At 42.3% G+C, this 11,419-nt stretch overlaps 1 protein-coding gene across 2 annotated transcripts in view; it reads right to left on the reverse strand.

Annotated features, from left to right (window-relative positions):
• The window catches only part of SPATS2L (spermatogenesis associated, serine rich 2 like), a 145,893-nt gene that overhangs the window by 115,734 nt on the left and 18,740 nt on the right, over positions 1-11,419 (reverse strand). For both annotated transcript variants that reach the window (XM_006771807.2, XM_015569161.1), the window contains one exon: positions 5,781-5,829. The gene's annotated coding sequence lies outside the window, so the exon portion shown is untranslated. Of the gene's footprint in view, positions 1-5,780; positions 5,830-11,419 lie in introns of those variants that run through there.

Here is an 11,419-nt window from a genome sequence, read left to right on the forward strand (position 1 = left end):
TTACATTCCGACCGTCAGTGGTCTGTTATGGGGCTAGCAGGATATATCCTGTACTATCTTGCTAAATGTTTGGGCAGACCATAAAGAAAGAAGAAAAGAGGACACCAGCTCATTAGTCAGAAATCAAGCTCGTAGAGTACAAAGCCACATCTCTCCTACTCCTTTGATTCATCTCCCTCACACTTTGCTGCTCTAGGTAAGCAACACATGCCTCTTAATTGGCCACGGAGCCCTCTTCACGCTCTCTTTTCAGAAAGCTTTGCAAAAGCTTGTAAACAATTTTGCTATTCCAGAAAATGTTAATGCTCAAGGTACCTCTTGAAATAAAAGGAAAATTCTTTTGAGATTCTCTTTTCTCAGTAACAAGGAATGCAATTAGGCCTGTACTTGGCATTGTGTCAGATTTCAGAGCCAAGAGAGCTCAGGGTTAGAACAAAGCTACCAAGATGCTTTTGCTATTGACTATGGCTGGCCCAAAGGTCAAGGGTTAAAGCCTGAAAAGATTTTACCTCTTTACTTGAATTTTCTATGTGCAGTAACCTCCAAATACCAAGGCTTACAGGACCCAGAATACAAAATCCTTTCCATTACTTTATTGAAAAGTTATGCATGCAGTGATTTATTGCTAATGCTGGTCTTTCGAAGCATTAGTCGGGGCATCTGCAAACCTTTGGACAACAGCTGCCAATATAAGTTTAGCATTCCATGAGTCAGCACTTAAAATCTAACGAATAATAAATCATCCTTGTAACCAGGGTGAGGCGCTGGGTTGTTAATGTATTGAGAGTTGGTACAAAAGTATGAACCATAGATGATGCTATAACTCAGCACCTTGGAAAACAGAGGCTACGCAACAAATGATTGCTAGTCCCATATCTCTTTCTTCCGTGGTACACCGGCCCTAAGACATTTCTTTTTTTTATTAACAATATAGAATGTGGTGACTTCATATGTGTACATGCTTGAAAAACAAAGAATTTCCGCAATCTTTATAGCTTTGTAGTGAATAATCCAAAGGGGACAATACTCTATTTAGGACTTGCTATCTCTTACTCGCCAGCTCCAACTCAGCGGCTGGGAGAAGTTTTAATAAAGTGCAACATGTAAATTATTGCCATCATGTTGACATTTGCTAATAAGAGAAATTAGGACTGAGAGGCGCCTCCTTTCGATATGAAGAGCGAGTTCACCAGCTTCGGCACATTGTACCTATTAGCAAGGAGTGGCCTTTGAACTGCATGCCAGTGGTGCCCCCAAATGTTTCCATCTTACATGCCTTGAGCATGTGTCCTCAAATATGTTTGTTTTTATTGTTTATAATCCATATACATGTTTTTATACCTTAAAAGCATGCACAAAATGGAACAGAATAAAGGAATTGATGTAGTATTTTGCTAATCATGATTATTTCAAGGCAAATACACACGGGATGAGGTTCATGATTAATTAACCACAGTGGCTATAAATCCATATGTCATCCAGATAATTTAGAGTTTCGTGGCCAGCTTTTTGCCAGATCTGATTTAATGGTCACTGTCATTACCTCATAATGTGGCTGACAAAGAGTTCACACTAAATTTTTGCCATTTTCTTGCAGATTGCAATATTAAAGTTACCTTTAATTTATGGGCATTCTTTGCAGAATCTTTTTAAGCAACTGCTAGTTTGTGAGGATTTGCTAAAACTAAAATCGAGAATTTGTAAAGCCAGTTACCCAGGCACAATCTATTCCACACCAAAGCAGAGAAACCGGAGGGGCAGTGGTGGTGAAGGGGAGGCCTCCCTCCCTCCCTCCCTCCAGGTGATGACACCCGGCCGCCTGCAGGTGGACCCTGGGACGATGCCAGTGTCAGGAGACTGTTGACTGTCATGATAACACCAGTTATCACAATGCTTCGTGATAAAGTGAACGGAAACGCAAGTTCTAATCCATTTCTTTCCTCCCGAGTCAGTCTCAGGAGCTCCTAGGGGCGCACATGCCTCCTTGGAGGCCACTCTGCTGTGCAGCAAGGCAGTAGCTCAATTCTGGAGCCAATTACAACCACAGGAATCTCTAGGCCTAAAACTATGCAGGACAAAAACAAACCAACCCTGGCTGAAAAGACAGTGGCAGTGCATTTTTTTTAAAAAACGTTAAAAATTTTAAACAATAACTCACAACCAGAAAAGCACATAAAACATGAATGTTGGCTGTAATAGACTATATGTTGCCCATGTATCTAGCAGCCCAGGCAAAACACGGAACAGTGCCAGCACCCTCAGAAGCCCTCTAGGTCCCTTCTCTTTCCCAGGACACCCTCCCTTAAGAGGTAACCATTATCTTAACTCCTCTGATAATACATGTCTTGCTTTTCTTTATAGTTTTAGCCACTTATGTATGCTCCCCTCAGCAACAGAGTTTAGTTTTTAATGTTTTCGCACTTCATATGAACAGAAAATTTTTGTTATGTATTCTTTTGTATCTTCTTCCTTTCAACATTATATCTCTAAGATACATCTGTGTTATGGGTAGCTTTAGTGCATTCTTTTTTCATCACTGTATAGTATTCCACCCTATGATAACACCACCATTTATTCAGCCATTCTACTACTGATAGGTATTGTGGATGTTTCTAATTAGGTGAATCCAAATAATATGCTGCTAAGAACACTGCACACCTATTTACGGATGCACATGAGTATATGTTTTTCTAAAATGTACACACACACACACACACACGAGTGTGGGTGAATGGAATTGACGGGTCCCATCTAACTTAGTTTGACTCTCAGCAGTCAATTTTCACATTAACTAACTCTTATGTAGTCACGAGCTCATTAAATTACTAGATTTATCTTTCCCCAGACTTCCACGCCTGGCACATTCATTAAATTTGAACTATGATATTAACTATGCTAAAAAATACTTTGAGAATTTCCAATGAATTTATTGAAGCCAACTGCCCCAAATCTCCTCCCCCACATATTTATTTTTTACATCGTAAGAACAGTTTTTCCTTTTAATGAGGGCCAATACATGCCTACTGAGAGAATAAAATGTCCATTCAAAATTTAAAGCCACTTTGCAGCAAAAAAGTTTCCAGTTAACACTCAAAGTGATCAAACATGAAAAGCCAAACATGTTAATCCTGTAGCCAAACTGAGGAGTACAAATACCAATGACAAAGATAATTCCAACATCAGAGTTCCTGATGTTTCATTATAGTCATGAGTGATCTGCAAACGGACTACAGAGATGGGACATGCTTAGGTGACAATATGGTGGCACCAGTGAAACCCTTCAGTGGTCACCCATTGTCTCATTGATAGCAAACTTAATAACTAACATTTACTATAGAGCTTTCTGGATTTTAGCTCATGTTGGAATGCTGTTTTAATCCTCAGAAAAGCCCTATGAGGAAGGTATGATTATTTTTCCCATTTTCAAAAGGAAACTGAGGCACACATAGGGAAAGTAACTGGACCAAGATCCCATGCCTGTAAGTAGTTGCGTTGGAAATCGGAACCAAACTTCTTGGTGTCTCAGTTCAGACTCCACTGCACTGCCTGGCAACCCATTCGTTTTTGCTATTGTCGTTGTTATTATTTTGATAATAATAAGAATAGCTCTTTTAAGACCAGAACAAAAATGTAGGAGCCATAGTTGGGGGAATCTGTGTACATTTGTTTTCATTTATGAACATTTTGTGGAAATGATTGTAACCAAGCAGCTCTAACTCTGAGAGAACTAATTAAGAAATGAATTAAGGGATTCAACGGATACCCAAATTAGTCATTAGGGCTCCAAGATGTGGAGTTCTGGTCTAAATCCAGCTCTGGCACTTGTACCCAAAATAAACATGACCAGATAAGCACCACAGCTCATGATTAAAACGGATTTATATGGTTTAGGCGTCCACACGGGAGAGGCCTCCTCCTAATTGAATTCGGACACCTCTTCAGTTATTGTGAGTTTCATCTGCCATCTCCTCACTCTTTTGTAAGTGCTGGCACCAGAGTTGTGCCGAGGGAGAAATCACTGCAGTCAGGGATGTCTGCGGAGCAAGTATAAAAATATAAAAGAAAAGCCTTTGAACTGTAATTAGAAAATTCCTTAAGTGTGCTCACAGGACATATGTTGGAGGCTCCCACCCACTGGCAAGGGGAGTTACAGAACGGCCGTCCCCTGTCCCTGCTCTGGGAGAAGCAGTCGGTAGAAGTCGTGTTCCAACATGCGATTAGAGGAATCTGTTGCAGGCCACAGCATTCCTTCCTCCCACCTCTAATACGATTAGTGACAGACAGCTGGAGGCCTCTCCTTCTCCCGACAGAAATATGATCAGAATTGGTTTCAATTGGTACATCTTTCCATCAAGCTGTTTGTTGCCTTCCAGCAGAATAATCAGAGATTCTGATTATTTGGTACATTCTGAGAAAACAGGAATTGATTGTGCCCTTGTGTGTCTGATGGGCAGAAGGCTGCCAGAATGTACACAGTAACTCTTCAGTTGCCTAACAGAAAGAAAAACGAAGCAGTGTGTATGCGTGTGTGTGTGTATGCGCCTGAGCTCGAGAGAGAGAGAGAGAGAGAGAGAGAAGGGGTTGACCAGGAGTTTCTGTAATAATTCTCTTTGAGCAACAATAAAGTGTTTTCATGGTGATTCACAATTCAGATATGAGGAAGTAAAATATTCTATTCCATTCATGGAAAAAAACCAGCTCCCACCAACATTAATGGTTTCAAAGTTAGTCATCGTACCAGTAAAATTTCAGGGTTATGGAAAAAGAATCAAGTTTAGATTAAACATTCATGGAAATATCCAGGTGCCATGAGGCCCCATTAATTTGGACTACCTCAATTTGGAATTTATAATCATTTGACAGGGTCTGACCAGAGATGATCTTTTCACAATAAATATATGGCTTGCTAAGCAAATTAAACAAGCAAAACTCCTGGGGGGTGGGGTGGGAGTACAAATAGTTTAGTTCAGGGAAAATATGATGAACCAGAAAGACCATGCTTCCTGCCCAGCAAATTCTTCTGATGAGCCCCTTCAAATACTAGTGACTGACAACAGTGAATACCCTTTAACTGAGAGCCTATGTTGTACAGGCCCCTTTATGTACCAGGGCTAGAAACATCCCAACCCCTCCACAAGATGGGTGTGATTATCCCCGTCTTAGAGAGGAGGAAACGGGGGCTCAGGGAAGCAGGTGACACGCAAGACTGCACGATTTCTAGGCAGCAGAAGCAGGAGGCAAAGCCAGCCACGTCATCTTGCTCAAATGCCTACGTCCTCCATTCCCACCCAACGCCAAGTGAGCCCTGAAGACTGCAAGTCCTACTCCTAGAGTCACTGGAGCAAGACCTTCGACAACGTCAACAACAGCAAACTTGGCGATCACCGAGGAGGGAGAGCCAGGCAGTCCGGCCCCAGAGCCCGCCACGCTTAACCGTATTTCCTTTCTACAGCACAGGGACATCTGCAAAATACTTTCTTTTGGGACTCTGAAGTATTTGACATGCATAACACCACCCTAGAAAACCCACAGAAATGTAAATGTAGGTGGAGAAGGGGAATGTAAATGAGGCAGATGTGCCTTGGGTCCACTGCCCCTCCCCCATACTCCACTACAAGTGACTTCAGTCTACACACCTATAAGCAGGAACTCTGGCGCTGAGACCCTGAAAGGCTGACCAGGCTGTGACGAGGCCTCTGGGAGTCAGCCACAGGTGCAAGGACAGCTGGCCATGTGCACGGGAGGAGGATATGGAGGACGGAAGGACCGTTGCTACTTACCCGGGAAGCCACAGAGGTGTTCCTGATGCAGCCTGGGTTCTGGAGTGCTCTAGGGAAAAGGAAATTTGGGAGGTCAGATCTCACATCTAGCAGCCACACCACCCACTTCCATCCTACCCACATCCAGCTGTAGCTTCTGGAGTCAGACAGACCTGGAATTTGCCCTTACTCGTGACAATAGCTGTGTGGGCAGAGCAGCCTCTCTGTGACTCAGTTTACTCAATAGTACTGTGGAAGGTACTAGTACATCCCTAGCAGAGTTGTTGTGAAGACTGGATATTAAAGAAATCGTGCAACAAATTGAGCACACGATAATGATAGCGATAGGTAACATCTGTTGCTTGCTTACAAAGTGCCTAGCATTATTCTAGAGCAGTGGTAACCTTGGCTGCACATTAGAATCACCTGGGAGTCTTTTTAAACTCATTCCAGGCCCAGATATCAGGATTTTAAAAAGACTCCCAGGTGATTCTAATGTGCAGCCAAGGTTGAGAACCACTGTTCTAGAGCTTCAAATAGGCTAACTCTTCAGCACTCTGAGGCAGGCACAATTACCCTGGCATTCTTCAGATGGAGAAAATGAGACAGCAAAGAGACAAATCACCCGTCTCATCAAACCATACAGGGCAAGTGGTGGCCAGGGATTCTACTTGTGACCATCTCGCCCCAGAGACTGGATCGGGAGGGAGATCGTCTCTGTGGAGGTCCCCCAGAGGAGCAAGGGCTCCCAGTCCACACCAGACCCCCAGCCCAGGGTTCCAGAGCTGGGAAAAGAAGTCCCTATGAGCAGTAAGAGCTACAGGCTGTAAAAACCACCAGTGCAATTGGGGCTCAGTGACATAGAGGCTGCTGGAGACCCAGCTGTTCATCTTAAAAGACCGGCACCACAAACTGAACTTACAAGGTCCCACTTCGTCTGAGCTCCAGCACCAGGGTGAGCCTCTGGGGAACACAGACACAAATGAGGAGAAACTGGATTGTCTGGCCTGGGGCAGGAACTCAGGGGCGGCTTTCTTCCAGACGAGGTGATCGCAGAAATCATTGTTCCTACACTGGGACCTCCCCAGTCCCAGGGCAGACTAGCAGCCATTTCTGTTTGCTCCACCCTGGTGATTCCTTAAGACCTGCCCCATCCAATTTACAACCCCATCCAAGCTGTGAGCAGTGGCTTTTGCATATGAAGGGCCTGTCAAACAAGCTGCAGCTGGGTCAGGGAGCCCCAAACTGATCAATAAAAGGCCCAAGACCCGGCACCAGCACCAGCCTGCCTTGCTTCACAGCAGGGCCTTGTCTAGGCATTTTCCAAACCCAATACAAAAGGAGGAATCTGCAGATCTCTGTACTCCTGCTGGGTGGCCTCAGGCAGTGGCTGATTTTGCACCTCCCTGGAGACCCAAGAGCCAGTGTACCCAGTCGTCAGTGTCAGACCATACCAGATTACAACTCTATACTTCCATAAGCGACACACTCAAGGGACAGACTCAGTGAGCACCAAAGCCCCACTGAAGCAAGTCCTGCCACATAAGGGTGTCTCCTGAACAGCAGCTCTTCCACTGTAGTCACAGCTGGCCCTCATAGCCAATTCCTCCCAGTGACACCAACAGGATCAAGGCTCAACTGCAACAAAACTGTGCACACAGCCCACAAAGGGGTGCACCTAGAATGTCCACCTCAGGTGATTGGGGAGACTGAGCCACTGGGCCCTATAGAACACCTACTACACAAGGCCACTCTATCAACTCAAGGAGACTTAGCAGCTCTACTCCATACATAGAAACAAACCCAGGAAAGCAGCCAAAATGTGGAGACAAAGAAACATGTCACAAATGAAAAAAATGGAAGAAAGCAAACTACTGGATATAGAGTTCAAAACCACAGTCAAAAGGAACTCAAAGAGGACCACACCAAGACACATCATAATTAAAATGCTAAGGGCTAAAGACAAAGAGAGAATCTTAAAAGCAGCAAGAGAAAAGCAATTAGTTACCTACAAGGGAATGTCCATTCGACTGTCAGCTGATTTCTCAATGGAAACTATGCAGGCCAGAAGGGAGTGGCAAGAAATATTCAAAGTGATGAACAGCAAGGACCTACAACCAAGATTACTCTACCCAGCAAAGCTATGATTAAAATTTTAAAGTCAGATAAAGAGCTTTACAGATAAGAAAAAGCTAAAGTCACCAAAACAGTATTATATGAAATGTTGAAGGGTATTATTTAAGAAGAGGAGGAAGAAGAAAAAGATAAAGATAAAAAAATATGAACAACAAAGTTGCAACAAATACATATTTATCATCAACTGAATCTAAAAATCAAACGAATAAAAAATCTGATGAACAGAATAAACTGGTGAATGGAATAGAATCAGAGGCATGGAAATGGAACAGACTGATGATTCTCAGAGGGAAGGGGGTGTGGGAAGAGGCTAGGCAAAGATCTTATATGCATGTATGCATTACCTATGGACACAGGCAATAGGGTGGGGAGGGCCTGCAGCGGGGCAGGAACCGGGTAGAGGGGAGCTATGGTGGGAAAAAAGAGGGACATCTGTAATAATCTCAACAATAAATGTTTTTTAAAAAAGAATGTGGAAAACAAGCCAGAAACAGACAACCAGTGAGATGCTTGGGTAGAAGGTTGGATTTGTTTTCTAAAGTAACAGTGTTGTATGCAACAACTCAAGAGGTGAGAACTCAGCTGGCAGATAACTAGTTGACTTTCTCGACCTTAATGAAGTATGCCATTGGCTATTTTGATAGCAATCACTCTTCATGTATGTGTGAGTACACACATACTGCCCCTTTGAGAAACATTTACTTCAACACAAGATGCTACTAACTTTATTTAAAAATCAATTCATCACACGTAGATATATTTGCTTCCACAGAAACTCCTTAGAGGAGACTAATTTGGTGAGTATAATACTTCCATTAACAAGAAATTGATTTTAAAATATGCTTTTCAAACTTTTGAAAAACAAAATTTTCTGATATTATTAACTACAAAAGGCAAATATTGTGTTGGAAATGTCATAAATAACACACGAGTTGTCAGATGAGATATGAAACATGTATAGATTTAATTTTTAGTAAAGACTTTTTAACATATCCCAAAATGTCCATCAATCTTTGACATGGGAGAATGTAGCATTTTAATAAATTCCATCTGCTAACACAATAAAAATCAGCACAGGATGTTTATGTTCTTAGAGAGGCAATGATGATATTCTTTACAGATGGTTAAATATTGGCAGCATATAACGTTAGAAGGCACAAAGTGGTAGAAGATATAAAAATGTATTATCTTGATAGGTAATTAGGTAATGGACATACTGTCTCTATTCGAAGCACCCTGTGCATGGGAGTCTATAGAGAATTTGGTTCCTAAATTACTCTGAAAGGAATTCCAAAAATGTTTTAAGCAATGGCAATATTATTGGAGCACACGCATAAACTTCAAAGATGACAAATCTGAGGAACAATACTCCTTGGATATATAAATCATAGCTTGCTTACGCCTGGAAAGAAAATAATCAAAATTTTAATAGTGATTATCTTTGGGGTGAAAAATTATGGGCGATCCTTTTCTTCTTTATAATTTTATCTGCTTCCCAAACTTCCTATAATAAGCATGTGTTACTTTAACAATTTGAAACAATTGCTTTTTCAATCTTATGATTTATTATGGAAAATCGCCTGATGTAAAAATTGAAAAGGCGCTGGAATCAGACAAGCTTGGGCTCAAATCCCAGCCTGTACCCTTTCTAGCTCGGTGCCTTCACATAAGTTGCTCAGCAGCCTGAGTTGCACATGAAAGGGAAAAAATAATGCATCCCTTAAAGCAACATTTCACCTATTATAGATGAGATACTGTTAGTGCTTAGCACAGAGTAAGGGCCGAATAAATGACAATCACTCTTTTATTCATAGTACACGAGGAAGAGAAGTTAGGCTTCTCTGATAACAGTAAATAAATTCATTGGTGTTTATAAACTGACTAGAGGCCTGGTGCACGGATTTGTGCACAAATGAGGTCCTTCAGCCTGGCCTGCCCCCTCTTGCAATCAAGGACCTCCTCAGGGGATGTCGAACTGCCACTCCTGCCTGCCGCTCCTGCTCATCCCAGCCTTGCTGTGCCTGCTGCGGGCTCACGCCCAGTCAGTCCCGATCGTGAAAGGCTCATGCCGCCAGCTGTGAGCCCTGCATCTGGCGCCCATTGGTCAGCTGAGCAGTGCTTACACTGTGGGAGTGCACTGACCACCAGGGGGCAGCTCCTGCATTGAACATCTGCTCCATGGTGGTCAGTGCGTGTCATAGCAACCGGTTGACCAGTCGTTCGGTCGCTTGGGCTTTTATATATATAGATGCTTCAGGCCATTTGTTTATAGACGCGAATGAATTTTTAACAGAAATCTTCTAAGAGTTACAAGTTCAGAAAAAGAGTAAGAAGGAATTTGCTCCATCCCATTCTCCTAGTCATCACAATTATTAGATTCCTACAGTCTGAGACACGGATTCACTGGTACCTGCTACTATACTGCTCCATATTCAGACATTTTCTGGTTGGATGGGAGTTGGGAGACGGGTTAAAGCAGACCCACAGGTACCACAATCAAGATCTTTTCCATATCGTCATTCCTTATGATTAAAGTGGGCAAAATAAATTATGATATTGCTTAAATGAGGGGGGAGGACAAGATTCTCTGGCTTTTCTTTTTTCATGGTGGCTATGTTGATATTTTCATCCTATTCATCCACGGGTAGTTCAATCAGTGAGGTTTGTGATAAATCTCTGTACTCAACAGAAAATGGCTGCGGGGGATATGTTGCCCTTGGATATTGGTTGCTGTACCTTGATTACAGCAAGAAATATTGATTTACCTGGCTTTAATATCAAGCCAGGTATTTGTTGACATGTGGAAATAAAAAATATCAAAACCATGAAAAGCTTGATATATAGGTCAAATCTCATTTAGCTTACTCCAAGGGATTGTCCAGTCGTCTGTATTGGAATTGTGTTCTAATGATGTTGCCCAAATCACAGATTAACAGAAATTTTCTTTATGAAGAGATTTGCTACATAAATGAATATAGGTATAGACTTTTATGTAGTACAATTTATTGTAAAATGTGCAGCAAAAGACAAAAATCACTACATGCTTAACATCTCCCTTCTCCCAACTCTAGAAACATATCTTGCTTTCTAACAAAGGTATGTAATGTTCATATATACATATATATACATATATATATACACAGTAGGCAAATTAGCCTTACACTGCATCGTATGGGATATGGAAGCCGAAGCCCTGTTCGAACACCTTTGCTGTCTGCAGTTACTAAGATAAAACGTCTCCAATTCGCACAGGAACACAAGGATTGGACAGTTGAGCATTGGAAGAAAGTCATGTGGTCCGATGAATCAGACCGGCTTCCAGGTGCATCATGCAGATGGCAGAGTGAGAATTTGGCGCAAACAGCACGAAAGCATGAACCCCACATGCATGAATACAACCCTTTAAGCTGGTGGGGACAGTGTTATGGTTTGGGGCATGTGTTCCTGGCTTGATTTGGGCCCTTTCATTCGTGTGGAACAACGTCTGAATAGCACAACATACCTAAGTATCGTTGCTGATCCAG

The sequence above is a fragment of the Myotis davidii genome, unplaced genomic scaffold (assembly GCF_000327345.1).
Source record: "Myotis davidii unplaced genomic scaffold, ASM32734v1 scaffold945, whole genome shotgun sequence".
NCBI lineage: Eukaryota > Metazoa > Chordata > Mammalia > Chiroptera > Vespertilionidae > Myotis > Myotis davidii.